This window comes from Trachemys scripta, chromosome 1 (assembly GCF_013100865.1).
Source record: "Trachemys scripta elegans isolate TJP31775 chromosome 1, CAS_Tse_1.0, whole genome shotgun sequence".
In the NCBI taxonomy this organism is placed as follows: domain Eukaryota; kingdom Metazoa; phylum Chordata; order Testudines; family Emydidae; genus Trachemys; species Trachemys scripta.
The window spans coordinates 55630469-55653642 of NC_048298.1; the positions used below are offsets into that span (position 1 = coordinate 55630469).

Sequence of the window (23174 nt, forward strand, 5' to 3'; positions counted from 1 at the left end):
AAAAAGTAAACAGGCCCAGCTGAAGTGGCTTTTGCTAATTCTAAAGAAAGACCCATTCATCCCATGACATACAATGACACGTTAAAAACAATTTAAACATGAATTAGGGCTACTTAATAAATACAGTGCAATCTACCTATAAAAATTCCTGATAAAAAGACTAAAGTCAAAAGTTTCAAAAATGTGTCCCTAAAGTTAGACTCCTAAATGCATCTACACACAAAAGTTGTACTGCTTTAATTATTCTGGTATACTAACCCCTCAGTGTGGACCTAAAGTTATATCAGTACAAGCTACTTTAATACTGGTATAGCTATTACCATACAGAAAGCGGAATAAGCTATACCCGTATGGAAAACTTTTTATGAGTATAACTGTCTCCACGCTAGGGGCTGTATTGGTATAACAATCTCAATTAAAAAAACAACAAACAAACAAAACAAAAACAAAAAACCCCCACACTCCTAAAAATACTGTTAGAAAGAAAGCACCTCAACTCCAGCTGAGTTGTTTTTTTAGGCCTGTCTACACAAGGAAATATACCAACATAATTATATCTCTGTAGATACACAGGTATAACTCACCCTGTGGACACTCTTATAATTATACTTGTATCTATCGTAGGTACTTATATGGCCCCTGCCACCACAGTATCTGAGCACCTCACACTCCTTAATGGATTTAACCTCAAAACACCCCTTTGAGGCTGTACTATTATTCCCATTTTACAGATAAGGAACTGAGGTACACAGAGATTAAGTGACTTGCCTGTGGTCCCCACCCATGAAATCGGTGGTTGAGCAGGGAATTGAACCAGAATCTTGCAAATCTGAGGGTGGTGCTCTTACCACTGAACCATCCTTCCTCTTTTATAAAGTGGTTGTTTATAAATATGCCAATAAATTTCCATGTGTGTCAGTGTAGACACCCTGGTCGATTACAGTGCTGTGATTGGCCTCTGGGAGGTGTCCCACAATGCCTGTTCTTGGCTCTCTGGTCATCGGTTTGAACTCTACTGCCCTGCCCTAAGGTGACCAACTGTCATTCCCACCCCTTAAATTCCTTGGGAATTTTGAAAGTCCCCTTCCTGTTTGCTCGGTGACATGTGCAGTGGTGTCAGCGCATCTTTCCAGGTGGCCATGCCTGCTCCACGCACCAAGCGATCCCCTGCTTGAAGCAATGCCGAGCTGCTGGATCGCATCAGTATTTGGGGAGAGACGGCTGTCCAGTCTCAGCTGCCTTCCAGCCGTAGGAATTATGATACCTATGGATGGATTTCACGATGTATGACAGAAAGGGGCCATGACCAGGACACATTGCAGTGCAGGGTCAAAGTGAAGGAGCTACAGAACACCTACCACAAGGCGCGGGAGGCAAACCGCCGCTCCGGTGCTGAGCCCACAAGCTGCCGGTTCTACAAAGAGCTGGATGTGATACTCGATGGAAACCTCACCTCCACTGTGAAGACTCCTGTGGATATTTCGGTGGCTCGCGTGCCAGTTGAAAGTGGACTGAGCCAGGAGGAGAAAATCTTGGACAAGGATGGGGAGGGGGACCCCAGAGGCAGAGAACAACTCAGAGGCCAGAGATGCACGCAGCCAGGAGCTCTTCTCTACCCCAGAGGAGACTAGCCAGTCACAGCAGTCAGATCTTGCCAAAGCGCAAACAGGAGAGGAGGCCCCTGGTAAGTGGCTTTGATTTTGGGAATTGCTGAAGTGAGTTGTTGGGGGCAGGAGGGTTGCAGAAAGCAGGGTTGTGTCTGTACGATGCACATACCACCGTACATACATGCCTAGCCTGAGCAGCGGAACAGGGTGTTGATTGATTCCTTCATTTACGGGAATCTGCCGCAGAGATTTCCACAAAACTCTCATGGAGATACTAGGCAATCCACTGCCGCAGGTTCTTTGGCAGAGCTGCTTTGTTTCTTGCCCCATTAAGGGTAACTTTCCTGCACCACTGTGCCACCACTGGGGGTGAACCATTGCTGCACATAGGCGAGCTGCATAAGGGCCAGGGCGGAAGCCGCAGTCTTGGAGAAGACCCTCCCTTGATTCCCTGCTCACCCTCAGCTGCAAGATATCTTCCATAATGAACACAGCCTGTGGAAATGTGGGGACAGGAATGATTATAAGCCCCCACCCCCCCACTACAGTACTGGTTCCCTCCAAGAGCCACATGTCCAATGTACAGTATGGTCCCGGAACACTGATTTCCCCTGCCCGTGCAGTTACTCACCATTTGGGGGGGTCTTCATAGAATATCAGGGTTAGAAGGGACCTCAGGAGGTCATCTAGTCCAACCCCCTGCTCAAAGCAGGACCAATCCCCAGACAGATATTTACCCCAGTTCCCTAAATGGCCCCTCAAGGATTAAACTCACAACCCTGGGTTTAGCAGGCCAATGCTCAAACCACTGAGCTATCCCTCCCCCCACAAGGCTTGTGGCTCATGTGTGCTTGCCTGGGGTCAGCCAGTTAGTAACAGGTATGTGAATAGTGGCTGTGTTTTAAATCAGTGGTCTGTGTGTTGCAAATAATACGGCTTCTGTAAAATGTTGCATGACCTTGGGAGCCCAGCCTCGGCTGAACGGCTGCGCAGAATTAGAAAGCGGCCATGAAGAACTAAAGACGACTTTCTGCGTGAGGTCATGGCGCACTCCGTGGCCGAAAAACAAGAATTGAAGGAGTGTTGGGACAGCAAGAAGAGGGACAGAAAGGAGAACGCGGCACACCAGAATGAAGCCACAAAGTGGCTCTTAAATGTTATGGAGCACAAGCGGACATGCTCCAGGCGCTACTAGCACTGCAAACCGAGCAGCTCCGTGCCCACTCCCCCCTGCAGCTGCTTCACAAAACTCTTTCCCATTCGCCCCACACACACTGCCAACACACTTATCAATCTCCTGGTTCCAGTCTGTACCTGCTGCATTCCATTCCTGCCCCATCACAGTCCAGCCCTGAGGACTCCCAGTACCCACTGCACTCAACAACCGTCCCTTTGCAGTTTAGCCTTGCTGAAGTACAGTACCCGCTGTACTGTACTCCAAAGGAGAAGATTGGCTATGATAAGTGGGCATACACAAATCTTTAACTGTCCCAGGACCTCACCTCCTCCTGGGACCCTCACTTCCCCCATCCCCCACAGTGCTAATGTGTTTTTTTGTTTGTCTCCTCTTGTTGTTGTTTTTTAATAAAATAATTGTTTTGTTTGAAAGAAATCTTTATTCTATTAATTGAAAGCAAACACAGCCCTGCAAAGCAACAGGCAATTTTCTTAAACCTTCATATTGCATCATCTGCACCAATCACAATAACCTCCTAGCATTACAAGCACTGCACTCCCGAGTATAGCAACAAATATGAGTGACTTTCAGCTTCAAATTGCTGCCTCAAGGCATCTCTGGTCCTTCTGGCCCTGCACTGCGCCCCTCTAATAGCCCTGGTCTCTGGCTGTTCAAATTCAGCCTCCAGGTGCTGAGCCGCAGAGGTCCAGCCCTGAGTGAAGCTTTCACCCTTCCCTTCACAAATGTTATGGACCATACAGCACACAGCTATAAGCATAGGAATACTGTCATTGGCCAGGTCCAGCCTCCCATATAGGCAGCACCAGCGGGCCTTTAAATGGCCAAAAGCACACTCAGTCATTCTGCACTTACTCAGCCTTTTGTTGAACTGCTTCTCGCTGCTGTCAAGGAGCCTGGTGAATGGCTTCACAAGCCACGGCATTAAGGGGTAGGCAGGGTTTCCCAGGATCATAATGGGCATTTCAACTTCCCCTACAGTGATCTTCTGGTCCGGGAAGAAAGTTCCTGCTTGCAGCTTCCTGAACAGGCCAGTGTTCTGAAAGATGCAAGCGTCATGCATCTTTCCTGACCAGCCTGCGTTAATGTCCGTGAAATGCCTGCAGTGATCTACAAGCACCTGGAGAACCATGCCCCTTCCAATTAATGTACTCAGTGGCTAGGTGGTCTGGTGCCAGAATTGGAATATGCGTGCCATCTATCGCCCCTCCACAGTTAGGGAAGCCCATTTTGTTGAGCTAAAGAGCTGCAAGTCGGGACTAACAGGGCAGAAGTGCATTGATTGATTTGTGAAGATTCTCTTGGTAATGAAAGAGCAGAGAACCTTTTAAAAATGAATGTTTAGATTGTATGGAAAATTGATTTAACAATACTGGAACTTCTCACTGAACGTTGTAGTTATGTTCCTGAAAAATGCGACTTTAAGCGAAACAATGTTAAGCGAATCCAATTTTCCCATAAGAATTAATGTAAATGGGGGGGGGGGTTAGCTTCCAGGGAAATTTTTTTCACCAGACAAAAGACTATATTATATACATATATATATACATATATATATACATATATATATACATATACACACACAGTATAAGTTGTAAACAAACAATTTAATACTGGTACACAGTGATGATGATTGTGAAGCTTGGTTGAGGTGGAGGAGTTAGAGGGTGGGATATTTTCCAGGAAATGCCTCACTGCTAAATGAACTAGCAATTGACTGAGCCCTCAAGGGTTAACTCTCACACTCTAGGAGGCAGCAGGAAAGGAGGGCGGGCAGACAGAGACACACACACTGTGTGTGAGAGAAAAAATGCGCATTTCCCCTTTAAGTAGCTGACCCCAGGTTTAAGTACACTGCCCTGTTAATTAAATCAGCTTGCTGGGACCTCCTGAGACTGCAGCTACTGCCTAGAAGCTCCCTCCAGTAGTGTGTCATTCCCCCCCCCCCCGCTCTATGGAAGATGGGGTAAGCGGGGTGTAGGAGCAGGGGGAGGGGAAGACACCCTGACATTAGCCCTCCTCTTCCCCCCTCCCCCCTGTACAGCAAGCAGGAGTCTCTGGGAGCAGCTCCAAGGCAGAGGGCAGGAGCAGCACATGGCAGTGGGGGGAGGGACACAGCTGAACGGCAAGCAGCTGCTGCACAGGGAACTTAGGGGATTGGAGAGCTGATAGGGAGGGCTGCTGGCAGGGCCGGCTCTGGCTTTTTTGCCGCCCCAGGCAAAAAAGCCTCCGGCTGCCCCCCCACCAGCGCAGCAGGGGAAGGCGCGGGGGGGTGGGAGGGCGGCCGGAGCCCTAGGGGGAGGGCGGTGAGCCCCGGACGGGGCTCCGCTCTCCCCGGTGGCCAGAGTGCTGGGGGGAGGGTGGAGTGCCCGGCCGGGGCTCCGCTCTCCCCGGCGGCCAGAGCCGGGGCTCTGCTCTCCCCGGCGGCCAGAGCCGGAGCGCCGCACCACGCTGCCCCCCTCCAGGTGCCGCCCCAAGCACAAGCTTGGTGGGCTGGTGCCTGGAGCCGGCCCTGGCTGATGGTCCACCCTGGTTCCAACCACCCACCAGCTAGCTGCAATGGGCTGCTCTTTCTGCAAGCAGTGGACAAAACAGGCGGCTGCCAAACGATGTTACATTTCACAACTTTAAACGAGCTTGTTCCCCAATTGATCAGCAACTTAACATCGAAACAATGTTAACCGGGACGACTTTAAGTGAGGAGTTACTGTATAGGGTGAAATTCTGGCCCCAATGAAATCAACTGACTTCAGAGGGGCCAGAATTTCACCCAGAGATCCTAATCCTGCAACACTGTGTATATGGGCATATACTTGCATTTCACGGCGCTCCACATGAGTGCAGGGTCTACCCCATGCTGTAACTTGCAGGATTGGGGCCATAATGCTTATTATTTTCCCAAGCAAACTCCAGAACTTCCTTGTTTAATAGCCAAGGAAATGTAAGACTAGTCTACACTTAAAAATTTTGCTGGTGGTATAGCAATACCAGTACAGTTATACTAGCAAAATCTTCCTAGGGTAGACATGGCTTATATCAGCAAAAAAGTGTTTTTGCTGGTATATCTTATACTGGTTTGGAGAGTGAAATACTGGCAAAAATACTTTTATGCTGGTATAACTACATCCACACTAGGACTTGGGGGGGGGGGGGGGGGAGAGCTCAGTGGTTTGAATACTAGCCTGCTAAATCCAGCATTGTGAGTTCAATCCTTGAGGGGGCCACATAGGGATCTGGGGCAAAATCAGTACTTGGTCCTGCTAGTGAAGGCAGGGGACTGGCCTGGCCTGGACTCCATGACCTTTCAGGGTCTTTTCCAGCTCTATGAGAGAGGTATATCTCTGTATATTACTTAAAAGACTTTTGCTAGCATACAAATATCCCAAAAACTCACATAGCTAATCAACATTGCTAAACTGGCATAAATGTCTAGTGTAGACCTGGCCTTTTTCTAAACTCTCACTCAAAGTTTCAAGGAAGCAATATAGATATGAACAATAGTCCAATTGGTAACTAAGTAATTCCAATTCCCAATTCCAGCCATTACCTATGTACCCACTCCATGCCTTACCTCCAAAAAGGTAAAGCAGTGTTCTAATTGGTACTAATGAAACCCACCTATAAAAAGAAAATTAGCCCAAGAAATAAGATCTCTTCCCTTCACATGGCACTCTTCCACTCTGCTGGATAAAACAATTCTCTGTGGTGTAATTGCCCTTGAGAGGAAGTGTGAAAGGATTGGGTCCACTGGAGAAGGAGCTTCAAAAGTATGTGTTTAGTAGCTAAAGTAGATCCTCCGTCCAGAAGAATAAGCAGGGAGCACTCTTGTATCCTGCAGTGTCTATGTGATTGGACTGGAAGCTTGCCTTTGTCTTTAGACATCCCATGACATATCTTGAAAAACCTATTACAGATAATTTGCTTACACTTTGCTGCTCACAGAAGAACACCATTGCCTTGAAAATTATAGAAAAGGATTATAATTTGTCAGATTTTAAAAGCAGGATTGACAGATGAGCATGAGTGGATATGCCCTTCTTTTTCTCAAGGATATTGAGAACCTCACAGACTGTCAAAACCTGTCAGGCAAAGAATCCAAGCCATTTTCTTTATTGTCTTCTGAAAAGTCAATAATTCTAACAGAATCCCTGCAACTCCAGTTTTCTGGATTGTCTAAATATCATAACACTAGAGATGGGCTTAACTCATCTGAAAAGTTTGGGTATTTGGAAAAACAAAATCCAATGTAAACAGTCCCATTGTATCTCACTACCCAATGGAAGCATGAACCAGCCCTGGTGGTATTTCTAAATTACGTATTTCAGAAAATACCTCTCCTGAAAGTGGCACTTCTGGCATTAATGTCACCACAGCAAGAGGTAAAAGTGATTGCTTGATGCTGTGGCATCATTCACTGAAATACTCCTTTAACTTGACAGTTCTTCCTCAAATAACATAATTCAAAATGGTGATCTCAGAGCCTATCTTCTCAGAAGCAGGCAAGGTATTTGAGAGGTACCTGGGTGCAGCTGAGTGGCTTGTGTGCTTTCACCTCTGGACAGGACTTTCTTCACAGTGACATGGTCTTGCATAGATTCATTGTGGAGTTCCCAGTAATCAAATTGCCCTTTAGTGTTGTGGTAGGATGTTAAACCTCCAAGATACAATTAGTAGTTTTAACTACAGAGATAATTTGCTTGAAAGCTGAAATTTGATTCAGTTTTCTGTTCATAGATATGGTTGTTAATCTTGTGAAGAATCCCTCTGTGACGTTTACTAAAGCTATCAGAATCCAGGGCTTGAGTTTCACACAAATTGCTTCCTGTACAAAAAGACTGAGGTGTGATATGTGTTCCATATCTTTGAGTGTTCTTTGAAAGGAACAGCAATATGACCAGTAAGAATCCAAGGATATAAATAATGAAACAATGAGTTTGAAATTGTGTGTATGAAATATTCACTTAAAAGACAAATACAATAATGAGTCTTATAAATGGAATTCCATGTGAAAAGCCAGGAAGGTAACTACTCCCTTTAGCACTAGTGACACCAAGAACATCTGGAATATGAAGCGCAGTTATGGTTACTATAGAAGAACACTGATAAATTGGAAAGATTAGAAAAAAGTAACTATGGTAACAAAGGATTTGGAAACTAAGACAACCTGTATGCAGAGTAGATAAAAGAAGTTAACATGCATAGCCTTCTGAAAACAAATAACTGAGGGAGGACATGATAACGAAGTTTGGAAAGAGATGCTATAATAAGGAACAGAGGTGTACACTATTCTTTGCCTGTGGCACATAATCGTCTAGTCTCCCATGGACTGTAATACCTTGGTCTAATTTCAGTTGTTGGGTTTAGTGTGGGGGTGCTGGTGGTGTAGGTAGCTTATGATATACAGGTCAGACTAGGTGATCTGGTGGTCCTTTCTGGGCCTAAACTCTATGACTATGAAGTGGTTCTCAACCTTTGTCATATTGTGACCTTGTGTTACAACAGGAAAAACTTTGTCCCCTGTTCCATAATTTTTTGGATGCCTCCTCCTCATCCAGCAATAAAGAAAGGGAGGATGGTTACAACTCCTTGAAGTCTGGTTGCAACCTTTCCCCTCCAAACTGAGAAACCATGGTGAGCACAGGATTGTAACTAAAAAAAAAAAAAAAAAATCACCAAGTTCTATTTCTGACTCTCTCACTGACTTATGGCTTGGCCTTAGGCAACTCACTTAAAGATAAAGCAAAAAAGGGAAAATGGCTTTAAGTACAGATTAGTTCTGAGCCCTCAGCAATCAAGCTATAAGGAGCATTCAGCACAGAAATACATTTTAACTTTGTTCTTATTATTGTTTCATGTGAAATCCTCTTAATATTTCCTATTTTGCTTAAGAGATCTCAGAATGCAACCTCACAAATCTCTAAAATCTCATTTCAAACCATGGATTCCATAATAATTGTGAAATTACAGAATGATAAATTGTGGGATACCACCAATAAAACACGAAGTAAGTACCAAGAAGATTCACAAAGGGGAAAAAGTTATTTAAAACTTAATTTGCTGCTAAATGTGCTAACAGACTCTTTAGTAAGGCTATGTCTGCACAGAAATCTGTTCTTAATTCAATTTTTTGTTTTCTTTTTGTAGTACACCTGTAACTTCTTTCCATCAGTTTCCTCATCTGTAATATAGGAAAAATAACTTTTACGTGCTGATATCACAGAGATATTGTGAGGGTTAATTGGAAAATGCCTGTAAGGCACTTTGAAAATGAAAAGATCATTACAAAGAAGATCAGCTGTTCAAACTTCTTGTATTGGATTTAGATTATACATATAGATATGTAAGAAAATTTAACTTTAGCTTTTCATTTAGATTTAGAATATTTAAATCTTTCCACACCACAGAGGGTTCGACTAGGTGACCCAACAGTAGGGTTGTCAACTTTCTAAACGCACAAAACCAAACATCCTTGCCCTGCCCCTGAGGCCCCGCCCCGTCTCACTCCATCCCTCCATCACTTGCTCTCCCCCACTTTCACTGGGCTGGGGCAGGGGTTGGGGTGTGGGAGAGGGTGAGGACTCTGACTGGGGGTGCAGGCTCTGCAGTGGAGCCAGAAATGAGCTCCACTCCAGAAAAGGGCTCTGGGCTGGGGCCGAGGAGTTTGGAGTGCCGGAGGGGGCTCAGGGCTGGGGCAGGGGGTTGTGTGCAGGCTCCAGCTGGGGGTGTGGGCCCTGGGGTGGGGCTGGGGCTGAGGGGTTTGGGGTATAGGAGGGAGCTCTGGGCTGGGGCTGAGGGGTTCAGAGTGTGGAAGGGAGCTCTGGGCTGGGGCAGGGGGCTGGGGTGTGGGCTCCGGTTGGGGGTGTGGGCCCTGGGGTGGGGCTGGGGATGAGGAGTTTGGGGTACCAGAGGGGGCTTAGGGCTGGGCAGGGGGTTAGGGTGCAGGATGGGGTGTGAGCTCCGGGAGGAAGTTTGGGTGCAGGAGGGGGCTCACGGCTTGGGCAGGGAGTTAGGGTGCAGGGCGGGGTTTGGAGTGCGGGCTCCGGCCAGGAGGTGCTTACCTCAGGAGGCTCCCGGAAGCAGCCGGCATGTCCGGCTTCAAGGTAGAGGGGCCAAGGGCCTCTGCGCACTGCCAGCGCCACCCCTGCAGCTCCCATTGGCCATGGTTCCTGTGGCCACCTCTGCACCTAGGAGCCAAATGTAGCTGCCACTTCCGGGAGCCGCACAGAGCCAGGGCAGACAGGGAGCTTGCTTTAGCCCTGCTGACCAGATTTTTAGCGGACTGGTCAGCAGTGCTGATTGGAACTGCCGGGGACCTTTTCAACCTGGTATTCCAGTTGAAAACCAGATGCCTGGCAACCCTACCCAACAGACCAAAGTTGCTTTCCATCCAACCGATTCTTTGGTTCACAATACTATTTTACGTAAACTGGACTGAAGGTCAATCATGTGCAAGAGAGTCCCTTAAAAATAAATTAAAACACTTAAATTATTTACATTTTTACTTAAAATAATGTTTTCCTGCATAATGTATATTTTAAAAGATCATATTTACTTAGGCTTATATGCTAGCTTCTGCTGTGGAGGGATGAGCAAAACTACCTTAGAACTGCAAAAATGCAGCGAAAATGTGGTAACACAGGACAATCCCACTCTCTACNAGAGCCGAAGAGTCAGGGGAGGAGCAGAGCCGCCATTTTCCTGGACATGTTCGGCTTTTTGGCAATTCCCCCCGGATGGGGGTTTGAGTGCCGAAAAGCCGGACATGTCCTGGAAAAAGAGGACGTATGGTAACCCTAACACTGTACAGGAGAGAAAATGTACTATTTCAGCCACCCTCCTTTGTGTGTAATGGTTCAGGTGACTGTTCCTTTCTCACGTTTTTACAGAAGGTGTTTGAGTCAAATCAGAACTACTTAGTGGAACTGCACCACTTTACATCAAGGGTCCATTGCTCTAACTGAAGTGATTCCTGGGATGTAATGAAGTTCTCTCATTCAATTTTAGTGAGAGGAACAAGCCCCAGGTCTTAATAGGATCCCTTTTGATTATTACTTATTTATTTTTTCACTGACCGATGACACTTCTTCCCAGATCGTTTTGAAATTGGTAAAAGTTTGGGTTTATGATACAATGTTCTTTTTGCAAAAACATTTTTTAAATTAAAAAATACTTCTGAGTTAAAAGGATTAATTAAGGGTGTCTCTCATTCTGACTAGTGCTTTAACTTCAGAACAATGATAGGTTCATTTTATGTTGCCTTTCAAGCAATATTACCCCTCACAAAAAATGAATGAAGCACCATAAAGCAGCAGTCACTATAATTTGAAATATAGGTTAGTCGAAATGCCTAAGAGCAATGATATCTGGCAGGTTCATACTGTATGACAATCACATTAACAGCTGTCAAGGATGGGTTTTATTTCAGTTGTCCTTCAAATATCAGATAAACAAAGCACAGGTTTTTACATATACCACCTCTCTTTTTTCATGAAGGCGATAAATTATAATTACAGTTTGCTTTAATTTACAACCTCACCTTTAAAAACAAATGGAACAAAAACCTTTGGTCTAGAGGAAATCAATTATGTGATAAGAGAAAGTAGGCCAACAGAACACCCCAAAACAATATAAACTAAGCTTCTCCCTTTTAATGGTTTTACATATAGTGGGCCCAGCCTACATTCCTTGCCTACACAAAACTCTCATTGCAACTAATAAGACTATTGCGCGTTTTTGAAATGCAGGATTAGACAAAAAGCCAGTAATTGTGGGGTTTTGATTTATGCATATGAGTGTGTTTCAGATATACCACACACACACACATTCACATCATATTTTTAGTTTCTTCCCCAGATGATTGATACTCATTTTCCCCTCAAGACTTAATTTTAAAATGTTACTGCTGCAATCTACCAGCAGGATTATTAATCAATGCCATATTTAACAAAGTCTGGCTTATTGTTAAAGCAGCATCCCTACCAGGGCATTGCACACTACTGCAATGGCTGTAACCAAAAGATAAAATCAACCCCTCCCCTCCCAATATTTCATTCAAAATGAACATCTAGCAGAATTAAAATGCAAATACTCACATTCCAACTGTCCCTGTCCAGGCAGGAAAGTCTCTACATTTCAGGAGAATACTCTGACTATGTTTCTGCTTCAAAATCTCCCCTAGCCCAATGAATTTCAATAAGAGTTAAAAGATGTATCCTTATTTTACTACCACAATGGCCCTATTTATAGCTTTCAAATGTTGGCGGGAGTGATAGAAATTGAAATCGGAACTCAAATTACAAATGAAAGCGGGGGGGTGGGGGTGCGGGCAGGGGCCATTTGGGGGGCCCACCTTTGTGCAGTGACAGTGGGGGACGAAGAAGGGCCCCTCCCCCGGACTGCATCTCTTCTCACCATTGTTCTTCTTTTCATTTAGAAGCTACAGCCCGACCCGCGGGCGGGAACGGAGTGGAGTGAGCGGGAAATGTGCTCATCACGTTCGCCTCCCACCCGCCCGTTCAGACATCATGGGCGAGCCAGGGGGACGGGAAACATGCTCCTGTTTACTCCCTGTCTGCCGCCAGCCCCGCCATGGACCGCAGCAAATCCCAGCACCGCCACCCCGGCGACGCAGACCCGGGACCACGCGGCTTGGTCCTGTCCACACGGGCTCCCCTCGGCTGCGGCGCCATCGGCGGCTCCCCCACCACAGGGCACCAGGGCACTGAGTCCCAGCCATCCTCAGACCGACCCGTGGACCAGATTCACGCTGGAAGGAGCCTGGGGGGCCCACCCCTACCCGCCGCGCAGTGCGCGCTGCAGATACGCATCTCACCTCCCCAGCCAGGATGGGCCTCGCCTTCAAGGTGTCCCCGCCGCCCCGCCTTGCCTGCCGCCTCGCCGGTGTCCTTCGTGGGAGGCGCTGGCCACCTCGGGCTCTGCCTTGCGGAGAAGCCCCCGTGGGTGGTGGCCCGCTTGGGAGGATGGGTCAAAGCGGCGCCTTTTCCTCGCAGCGAGGCGGGCAAGGGGAGCGAGCGGGAGATGCTCAGACGCGACCTTCAGCAGCAGCGTGGACCAGAGAATGCAGCTTCCCCCTCCTCTTCCTCCTGTGTGCAGCGCGACTGAGCGGCTTCTAGCAGAGCTGTGCGCCACGCACCAAATAACCCACCCACCCACCTACAGACCTGCGTGTGTCTGTAGACATCGTATTAAAAACGCGGCCCCTCTAGAGTCCAGCCGGCTTTAGACAGGAGCGAGGGCACCGGCTCCTCTCCCGCTTTGTGCGCACGCCGCTGCGGCTCAGAGGCAGCTACCGCCGCCTCCTGCTAGGTGCTGCGCCCGATCCAAGAGCATCTCCTGCCCCAGGGGCCACGCGAAGAGAGCCGTAGCTGTGTGCTGTCTGAACGGAGAGGCGGCTTCTGTGTCTGTGCTCCCAGACCCCAGGCGGTGTTAATTGGAGCCAGCAGCTGTAGGTCTTAGAGGCAGAGAGAGCCACCCCCACCCCCTCCGGGGGGGATGATGACACAGGTGGAAACTGCATTATGGGATGATGATGGGAGCAACAGCCGGGCCTCGGAGCGAATTCAGGCTGCCTTTGTCTACCGCTTCAAGGAGTGAGTATATGGGCTGGATCCATGCTTGTAGGGCTGCGGTCGCAGATGGGCTCTGTGGCTTATCCCAGAGATGTAGCCCACTGTCCTAGCTACAATAGCACCCAGCCATGTTCTGAAAAACAGACAAACCCTTTGTCTGGTTTCCACATCTTGGGACTTAATAATTGTAGCCCTTCCTGCTCTATAGAATTGATCCCACCGTACACCAGCTTTGATGCACAGATAAAGGAAATCTCCATGATTCCATCCCTGTTTTTATTGGCTTCTACAAAATAAAAGAGTGTGTTGAGTAATAAACTGTAATACTGTTCATATCCAAATGTTCATACTAATTTCTAATACAGAGAAGTGGGAAAGTATGTCATCTGGTTTAATTGACCTAGCTCTTCAGTAAATACTAATTGCAAAATAACATCTTAAGTGAAAGCTATTCTTCCCTATGTTTTTTATGCTTTCTTGCTTTTCTTGAATTTTTGGAGCTGTGACAGTTTTGTTTCAGGGAGAACCCCTTGCTGCAAGAAGAATCTAATTTATATAAAGGTTAGTTTCAAGTCCCCAAAATAGCTACAGAAAATTCAACATGTACTGAAACCAATTCCCCAACTCATTATACCAAACTACATACTAAAAATTTCCATTTTCTTGAAATGCTAACACATTTAGGAGAAATAATGTGTACATTAAATATACAGCTGGCACGACACTCTTTGATACTTCACAGATGCTCTCTGTAAACTATTGTATCAGCTCATTTCAATCCTTTCTCAGCCTGAAAAATACTTAAGGAATAAAGCAGAAGTAAAATTTCATCACTATTAACAAATGTAGACCCAGATCCTATATTCACTACAACCATGCATAACTTTAAGCATGTTGTCCCATTGATTTCAGTGGGACCACTCACAGGCTGGAAGTTAAGCTTATGTGTAAGTGTTCATATGTAACCCATCCACATTACAGGTCCATCTCCACTGCCTACTGTGCTGTTCCACAGAGGAGCTGAGTTATTACAGCTACAGAGACTTTGGCTCTTTAGATCAGACTATAGCACCTCATGGTTTTAGTTCTGAAGGTCCCCAGTTTAACCCTGTGTGTGTCAGTTAAGATGGTGGCTGTCAAACTTGCAGGACTGTGGCTTTAAAATAATAATATTTTGTATGCATGTAACATTTTTCGTCAATGAGGCCCAAACCGCTTTATATAAATTAAAAATAACACTTACTACTTTACCTTTGCAATGTGCTTTACAAACATTAACTAATTAAGCCTCACAGTATTCTCTGAGGCAGATACATATTATGGTCCGCATTTTACAGATAGGGAAACTGAGGCTAGAGCATAAGTGGCTTGCCCAAAGTCACAAAACAAGGGGCCAGTCTAGTAATCTCACTCACTACTGTGACGACCTGCTGGAATTCCCCTCAACCTCAGCAAGTGAAAATTTTGCTAGTGTTGAGCTATATGACAACTCCTTGACACACCAACTTGCCTGCCTTACCAGCAAACTCATCAGGACTCTACCAGTCCAAACCTAGCCTCGCAGGTAAGAAATAGTGAACTCTAGCTCCCGAATTCCCTAAAGACATCTCCCTGCAGTGTCCAGCTTCCTTTCTGAACACTGACAGAAGTTGTTTACCACTCCTATAAAGAGATAGTAAACAGCAGCTCATTAATGTAATTGTGGTTTGAAAAACATTCTTATTTCAATCACAGCAATGTGTTGGTTATTGTTAAAAGTAAAGCAAGCTTATTAATACAAAGGCATAGATTTAAGTGATACCAAATATAAGGAATAAAGACAGAGTTACAAGCAAACAAAACTAAAAATACATTTCTAATACTAAAACTTAATTTCAGCTAGTTATAATCTCTGACTAAGCAGGTTTTTCAATTATTGTCAATTCCCAGAGACTTCAACCCCTTGGTTGAAGGATCCAAGTAATGTTCTGTGATTTCAGGAGCTCTGGCCTCTTTAGTCCCCCCAGTGATGGATGCCAGAATGGCCTTTTCTCTCTCCTTCTATCTTCCCAAAATTCATTGACTCTGCTTCAAGAGGCAGGAAGGCTTCCTGAGGGTGCAGTCTTCATCTCCCATTGAGACAGTTAACTTCCCCACTTGTTAGTTTGATGGCTTTGTTTACCTTTTATGTAAATATACCTTCCTTGTTCTCTGGCTGACAACCAGGCTGGACAAACAAGTAAATACACATTCTTCTCTCTAGGACAGACTGGCCTTATGTATTGTTTTCCAAACACATTTTAGAAACATAATTTTAGCACATACTTATAACTCTTTGTATACACCCTGTATATACACCACACAATGATTTGCAGGACCAGTGTGTTACCAGTTTGTATATGATACCTTATATCAGTGGTTCCCAACCTATTCTCTGCCACAGCACACCTTGATATCTTTAATTATTTTGAGGCACACCACCAAATTGTCTGCAAATGAACTCTCCCTCTTATCACCTTGGTTTAAGCTGTTTACTGCTCTTGCCATTCACTATGACAAGTATTTTCAGTCAACTCACATATTCACACATTCAACAAGATGCCAAATTTTATTACATGATGAACAACAAATAATAGAAAAATTGTAGCAATCAAGAAATATAAACTAACGATATTACTATTTATCAAGACTGATATTATCTTTTCATCTTTGAGGCACTTCTTTTTTGTATGGCTTTGGAAGTGAGCAACGTCAAATGCCAAACTCCAAGTCTGAGATCCAAGCCTAGCACTGAATTTGAAAGGGGAAGTTGTTCAATTTTGTTGACCTTGTGTGCACTCAACGTTACGCTCATGATTTCTATGCATGCTGGTAAAATTAATATTTCTAAGATTGTAGGTGGCTTTTTTGCCTTTGCTACAAGCTCAGTGACCACGCAGCTTGCTTCTAGTGCTTTGTCAGAAACAGTTGCACAGTCTATCATCAGTCACACTTGCTTTTCATTCTGATCCCTCAAACGCTTAAAAAAAATTATGTCCTTCTTGGCAAGGGATGAATGTTTGCTTGTAAGGTGTCATTTTAACTTACTTGGCACCATGGCATGGTTTGAGAGTTTCTCCCCACACATGAGTCGTTGTGGAAGAGGGCAAGATGGTTCCCCTGTGGATGAATATCCATATGGCAGATAGCTGTCACAGATGTGTTGGTTCACCACTTTCACTTTTTTAATTTTATGTTTCGCTTCATCACTACAAGTTCATGTGGAACTTCCAAAATCTTTTTTCTTCAAATATTTGTCAATTTTTGGGTCATAAATTTAAATTCACTGCTGTAACTTTTGAGATTTGTAAGAGTTGAAAAACACACTGACCACCACATGACTCCCATAACATGAAGTTCATTTGAGCGTAGTGTAATGTTGTGTCTTTCACAGGCCACTTTAAATTATATCTCATGAATATTCATGAGCCAATCCAGAAGAAGCTAGTAGGGTTAAAATCAAAACAACCGTGGTGGCTAACGTTAGATCGTGATCTATCTTTTGTGCTAGAATTAACATTTTCAGCAGTGGAAACTAACATTAAAGCTAAATATAAGAATTCTGGACAAAAGCATGCTCAGTGGAGAAAGTGGCACACACTTGAGAATAATATTTTGGGATGACAAGCAATTAATAATTAATAATTTCTTCTCATTCCCAAAATAGTCTTCCCAAGTGTGTATAACTCTCTCCACTGATTTTAAATGCAATATAATTAATTATAATGTCATTCCAGGTCCAGCTCTCTCTGGCTTTTATCTCAAGTCAAATGTAAATATAAAACTTAGGCTTGAATTCTATGTTTTTTTTACGTGCATCATCATCAAAGGCTCAGTGCAGTACATTGCATTCATCAGGGCACATCATCTTTGTTTACTTTTTATCCCTCTTAGCATCGCTTTGGGGAATGGAATGTAACACATGCATAATATTTGAAAGGGGCCTAGTCCCAGAGAGCAAAAGTACAGAATGCAGTCTGGCTCTGACACTGATTAAAATACAAGAGAAATGTTAGTTCTCACATATAGTTTTTCAAAAAATTACATGGCACACTGGTTGGGAAACACTGCCTTACATGACACATTTTAGATACAGATTATTACAACAGTGTGTTAGCTGTAGTGAGTATGTCAGGCCTGACAAGTTGTTGAAACAGAGTATTGCACCACCAGTAGATCTCTTTATCACAACTACTCCCATGGGTAATGCATGTAGTCCCATTGAAATCTCATGATGAGGGGCCAGGTTCCAAGTCATGGCCAGAACTCCTGACTCAGTCCTGTGCTAAAAGTACCAGACCATGGTCCCTGCCAAAAGCAGATAAGAAAATATTTTAAATTTGCTCTTTTATTTAATTAGACTTTAATCCATATTTCTTTTAAAACTTGAATTGAAAAGAACTTCAAGGAAGTAAGAAATCTACTCAACAAAAACACAAATTACACAGTGCGCACGATCAGATCCAACTAATATTGTGAAGAATAAGAATGCTTTACTTCATTTCTATAACTGAAAACTCAGACATATCAGGTTAGGTATCAGGTTACTGTTTTATATCATTGTGCTACCAAATGTGTAAGTTATGTAGAGAAGGCACTTACAATTTCTAAAAAATTGAGTCTTTAATTTTCAGAGCTATTCTTAGACTCAAGGTGATTAATTTTTATAAAATTTGGTAAAATTCTGTTCATCATATCTTAACAGAGCTGGGCAAAAATAATAATACTTTTTACCAATTAAGACATTTTTCATATGAATTTTTGGCACAAGGCTAACATGTTTTACCATAGGAGAACAACTTCTTTATAAAACCTGACCTCAGCTTTGCCACAGACTCAGTTCCTTTCATAAGTTCAAGAAAAACTAGGTTATAAATGTCAGAATTCTTCCCATTAACCTTTAAACAACATAATCAGGTATGGAGTTCCAGATACGCATATCCACATGCAAGCCTGGAGATACATAGTATGCTTGTTTGAATGCCTGATCTCATATCATGCCATAAATAGGGCCTCAGGGTCTCCACTCTATTCTTATTCTACTTAGAGTGGCCAGGTGCCCAGTTTTTGACCAGAAAGTCCGGTCAAAAAGAGGACCTGACAGTGCCCAGTCAGATCTACCTACCGGACACCCAAAGTCTGGTTACTGTGGGTGAGGGAGGCAGGGAGGCACTGGATCATGACCCGCACCAGCCCCTACTCATCTGGGGCTGCCTTCTACCTACATTGGGTGGCTGCAGCAGCCCTGGCTCCACAACCTGGGAGGGGGTGGAGGGAGGAAAAAAGCGAGCGACTGGGGGAGAGGGGAAGAGGAGCGGCTGGGGCAGGGCCTTGGGGGCAAGGGTGGGACCTTGGGGGAAGAAGCATGATAGGGGCGAGGGCTCAGGGGAAGAGGTAGGGCAAGGGAGGTTCCAGCATTCCTGCTGAAATGTCTAGTTTTTAAATATTACTAAGTTGTCAAACCTAATCCTACTTGATCTCTCGTGTTTTTGACATTGTTAATCATATTCTCCTTGATATTGTGTTAACCTTGGCTTTTGTGACCAAACTTCTCCTGGTTTTCTTACCTTTAGCTCATTCCTTCAGCTTTTCTTTCAATAAGTTCACTTCTCTCCCACTTCCTCTTTGGCCCCACTCTTCTCTCTGTCTATATTCCTTTCCTGTATAATCTCATCCTCAAATGTGGCTTCATTATACTTATGATTCACAAATCTACCTCTCTACTCTAATCCTGTTTCCCCCACTCCAGTTCCATATCTAGGCTTGTCTCTCTCTGACATCTCTTCTTGAATTCCAACCAACCATCAGTTTAAACTTACCTAACTGTAACTGAACTTCTCATCTTTCCTCTGAAACATTCCCTACTCGCCATTCTTTGTCACTAATGACAACACTCCCATCTTTCCTGTTATTGAACCCTAACCCTAATCTGAGGGTCATCTTTAGATCTGCCCTATTTATATTTTATAAATGTGAGAAACTTAGCATCCAAATTAATTTCAGAGTTACACCCTGAAATATAATTGTTTTCCTCCCAGCTCCTAAAAATTCCTTTTAAAATTGGCTTTCAAAAATTAGCATATTTGTCTATCTTATCTATCTAAAACTATATATGTATAATAAAAACTATACTTTGAAAAATGAAAACATACTTTATAATTCTTTTGTTCATTACGTTATCACAATACGTTGCCTTATTATGTAAGACACTCTCATCTGGAAGATCAATTACATTATCAGAAAATCAACAATACTGACTCTTTAGTTTGAGGTATTGCTCTTCAATATGGAGTCTTAAACTAAGGGCTGCCAGAACTGTACTTGCTACACCGATGTTAAAACACTGCATTTTAACAGGGGTTTCTTGACTTTTATATATAAGGGTATTTGATCTAACAGTGGAGTTATAAAAACAGACTTAATGGGGTGGTCTACAGCATGATTTGGCTAGTGTGGTTTTCTGAAAATATCTGCCCACATTCGTCAGGGAACCCAGGAACCCTGATAACATCAACTGATTAGGCAAGGATTGGTGGATCCCCAGGGGTGCTTCACCAGTATCAATATGGGCAGGTTAAGGAAGGTACATGACACTCACATCTTTAAGAACACAGGACTGTTCAGAAAGCTTCAAGCAGGGACGTTCTTTTCTGACCAGCAGATTACCACTGGTGATGCTGATATGCCAGTAGTGATTCCAGGGGATCCAGCCTACTTCTGGCTCCCCGGCTCATGAAACCATACACTGGCCACCTTGACAGCAGCAAGGAAAGATTCAACTGCTGGCCAAGCAGGGGCTAAATAACTGTTGAATGTGCTTTTGGTAGATTGGAAGGATGCTGGTGGTGATTACTCACTAGATGGGATCTCAGTGAAAAAAATACTCCAGTGGTTGTTTTCTGAGTAATATGTGTGAGGTTAAGGGTGAAAAGCTGCTGCCAGAGCGGTTGTCTGCTGATTTTGAACAGCCAGACATATGGGCCAGTACAAGAGCTCAACGTGAAGCTACGCAGTTGAGGTAGACTTTGAAAGAGCATTTTAATGCTCACTCACAGTAGTGTTCTGTGCTACACTGTTCCCTGGGCCTGAAGCTTGGGTGCTGCTAGGTATTGTGTAGTGCTTGTTGTACATTTATAACTATGAGTGGGCGTTTTCTCGAACCTATGAGTTTTGTGTTATTCTACATTTATAAGTACTGAGTGTTTTGAGTACTGCTATGCTTTCTGCAAATAGATGGTGTGAACTAATGAAGATCATTTTACTTTAAAAAAATAGAATTTTACTGAGTGGCAAAAAATAGTGCAGAAAAACAATGCAAAAAAAAAACAGGCAACGTAATGCAAATTTTAAACATAAATTAATGGAATGGGACTTTGAAATTAGAAAGGCAGCAAACATTTCTGTCCATTTCAGTGCACATACATAGTCTGTTGTGGCTACACATATACAACTGTGGCTCTCACAGGTCACTGCATGAGAAGCTGTAGTCTTCCATGGTGACCCATCGCATGGACTGGTAGGGGTATTGATGTAGCCCTTGGTGCCACATAGAATATTGGGTCTATAGGGAGCTGCTACCTTGGAGTTCTCACAGGAGAGCAAAGGATGGGAAGTCTGGGATTTTTGGACCTGTAGAGCAGCCAGGGTCTGCAGCATTTGCGTTTGCTGCCTGAGAAGACCCATTACGTCATGGTGCATCCCCCTCTCTTTTTCCTGGGCCTTTCTCCTGTTTGATCTTTCCCTCTCCATGCTGTCTGCTATGTTGGCACTTCAGGCCCTATGTTTGCAGTCTGATGCAGCACAGGCTTGTAGTTTCTCAGTGAACATGTTCTCCATACTCCTTTTCTTTCTCCTCCTCAGCAGGATTAGACATTCTGCAGGTATGGAGGGGGACCGTTCAAGGCTGTAACAGCAGCCGCTGTTAGTAAAAACAGACAGATGTATCATCGGATTTACAGTCACAACAGAAAGATGCACAACACAAGGCGACTTTCTCCTCCTCCTCCTCACTGTTCACAGTAAGAGTCTTTGTCTCAGGCTCTTCCAAGGTATCCATGGTGGTTTGCAGAGTGCTGGTGGGGTGCAGTTTGTTGTAGAAGTGGCAGGTCTGCCTGGCTCAGTTCCTTCACTTTCACACAGAACTACTGCTGATCCCTGTTGTATCCCTTTGATTGAATCCCCATGCAATCTTTTCGTATATGTCTGTGTTTCTATGACTGGTCTGTAGCTCTGCTTGCACAGCCACTTCTCACAGGCCCAGGAGATCCAATACCTCCCACTTACTCCAGGCAGGAGCATGTTTACTATGTGGAGCACATGGTAAATAAGCACCCCGACTTTCACAATAAGCCAAAAATCAAGCTAATCCCATTTTAAAACAAGGCCAAAACAAGACAGTCCCTAAGAACCCCAGCACTCTATGTGACTAGATCCCCCTGGCGCGCAGTCTGGGACTGTGGTGGGTCTGCTGTGCACCCCTGACTCTCCTCCCCCCTTGCCCCTGCTTGCCGGGAGCTGATCAAAAAAAAGAAGCAATAAGCTACAAGCCAAAAACTAGCCAACAAGCAACTCACAAGCCAACTAAACCAAAAACAAGCCCAATTTCTGCGTTTTTTTGTGTGCTGGTTTGGCATATCTGGTGTGGAGCTGGCATGGTCGGTTGAGTAGTTGCACACAACAGGGAGAGTTGCTAGGTGTGCTCACCAAGGCGGGCAATCAGAAAAACACATTAAAAAATGGGGGTGGAGTTTAAAGGAGAGAAGTCTTCTGGTCTCCATGACCCCTGAACAGAGGAGTTTATAAGTGTGACCAGAACAGTCACTGTTTCAAGGAATGGGGCATTGTAGGACAGCAGCTAGATGACTATTAGGGTCCACACAGGTTGCACAGTGTCTACACTTTCAGTGCTTTGACCTGAGTAGATCAACCACAGCTTCCTGCTGTTCGGAGAGGTGGTTTTACAGCATCACTGTGATAGGGCACTTACATCAGTGGGAGACAAATTTTAACATAGACTCATGCATGAATAGGTCGACGCAAGGCGAATTACATCGACCTAACTTTGTCGGATTCCTCTGAATTTTGGTATACATCAGGCAGGTGCGGACTAGGATTAGTGACCCAAATGTGGTCTCATTTGATTTAGGGGTTGTAGAGATATATGTCCTCTAACCCAAAATAGCCATTTTTCAAAAAAGTTTCTAGGGTTGTTGTTGTAGTTGTCGGTTGTTTTTTAAGCAGAGCTAGACATCAAATTATTGATGCGATATGGGTCAAAATGGTCTCATTCTGTCAAGTTTTGCCCACTAAATCTTTGGGAGATCCAAATGAGAATAGTATTTAAGAACATGCTCACTTCTTTGCTTGTGTAGATGTGCCATCTGGAAGGATTACAGTGCACATGCATCAATAAAGTAAAAAAATGAGAGAGTTTCTATGCAGCCACTTTATGATTGCCTGGGTAGTTCAAGGGAATGTATCAACACCATTACCCCTGGTGAACACCTTGCCACTGATGTTTCTAGTCTGAATCTTTGTGTACCTGTGCAATAAAGATTTTATAGCTCATGTTGCTTTCATCAAGTTGTCTCTGTTATAATATAACATGTTTTTATTTTGTGGGTAGGTTTACTGTGAACACAGCAGATTAGTCAGCAGGTGTTCTAGCCACAGTTTTGTTATTTTGAGTGCAGAGGAATCGGAGAACAGGACTTTGTGTGTGTTAGAGGAACAGGAACTTGAAGAAGGGTTACAGCTGTGGAGGGT

At 44.3% G+C, this 23174-nt stretch overlaps 1 protein-coding gene across 1 annotated transcript in view; it reads right to left on the reverse strand.

The window, feature by feature from the left end:
• The window catches only part of SLC38A1 (solute carrier family 38 member 1), a 44209-nt gene extending 31253 nt beyond the window's left edge, over positions 1-12956 (reverse strand). Inside the window, exon 1 of the mRNA XM_034770012.1 lies at positions 12635-12956. The gene's annotated coding sequence lies outside the window, so the exon portion shown is untranslated. The remainder of the gene's footprint in view (positions 1-12634) is intronic.
• Positions 12957-23174: the final 10218 nt, after the last annotated feature.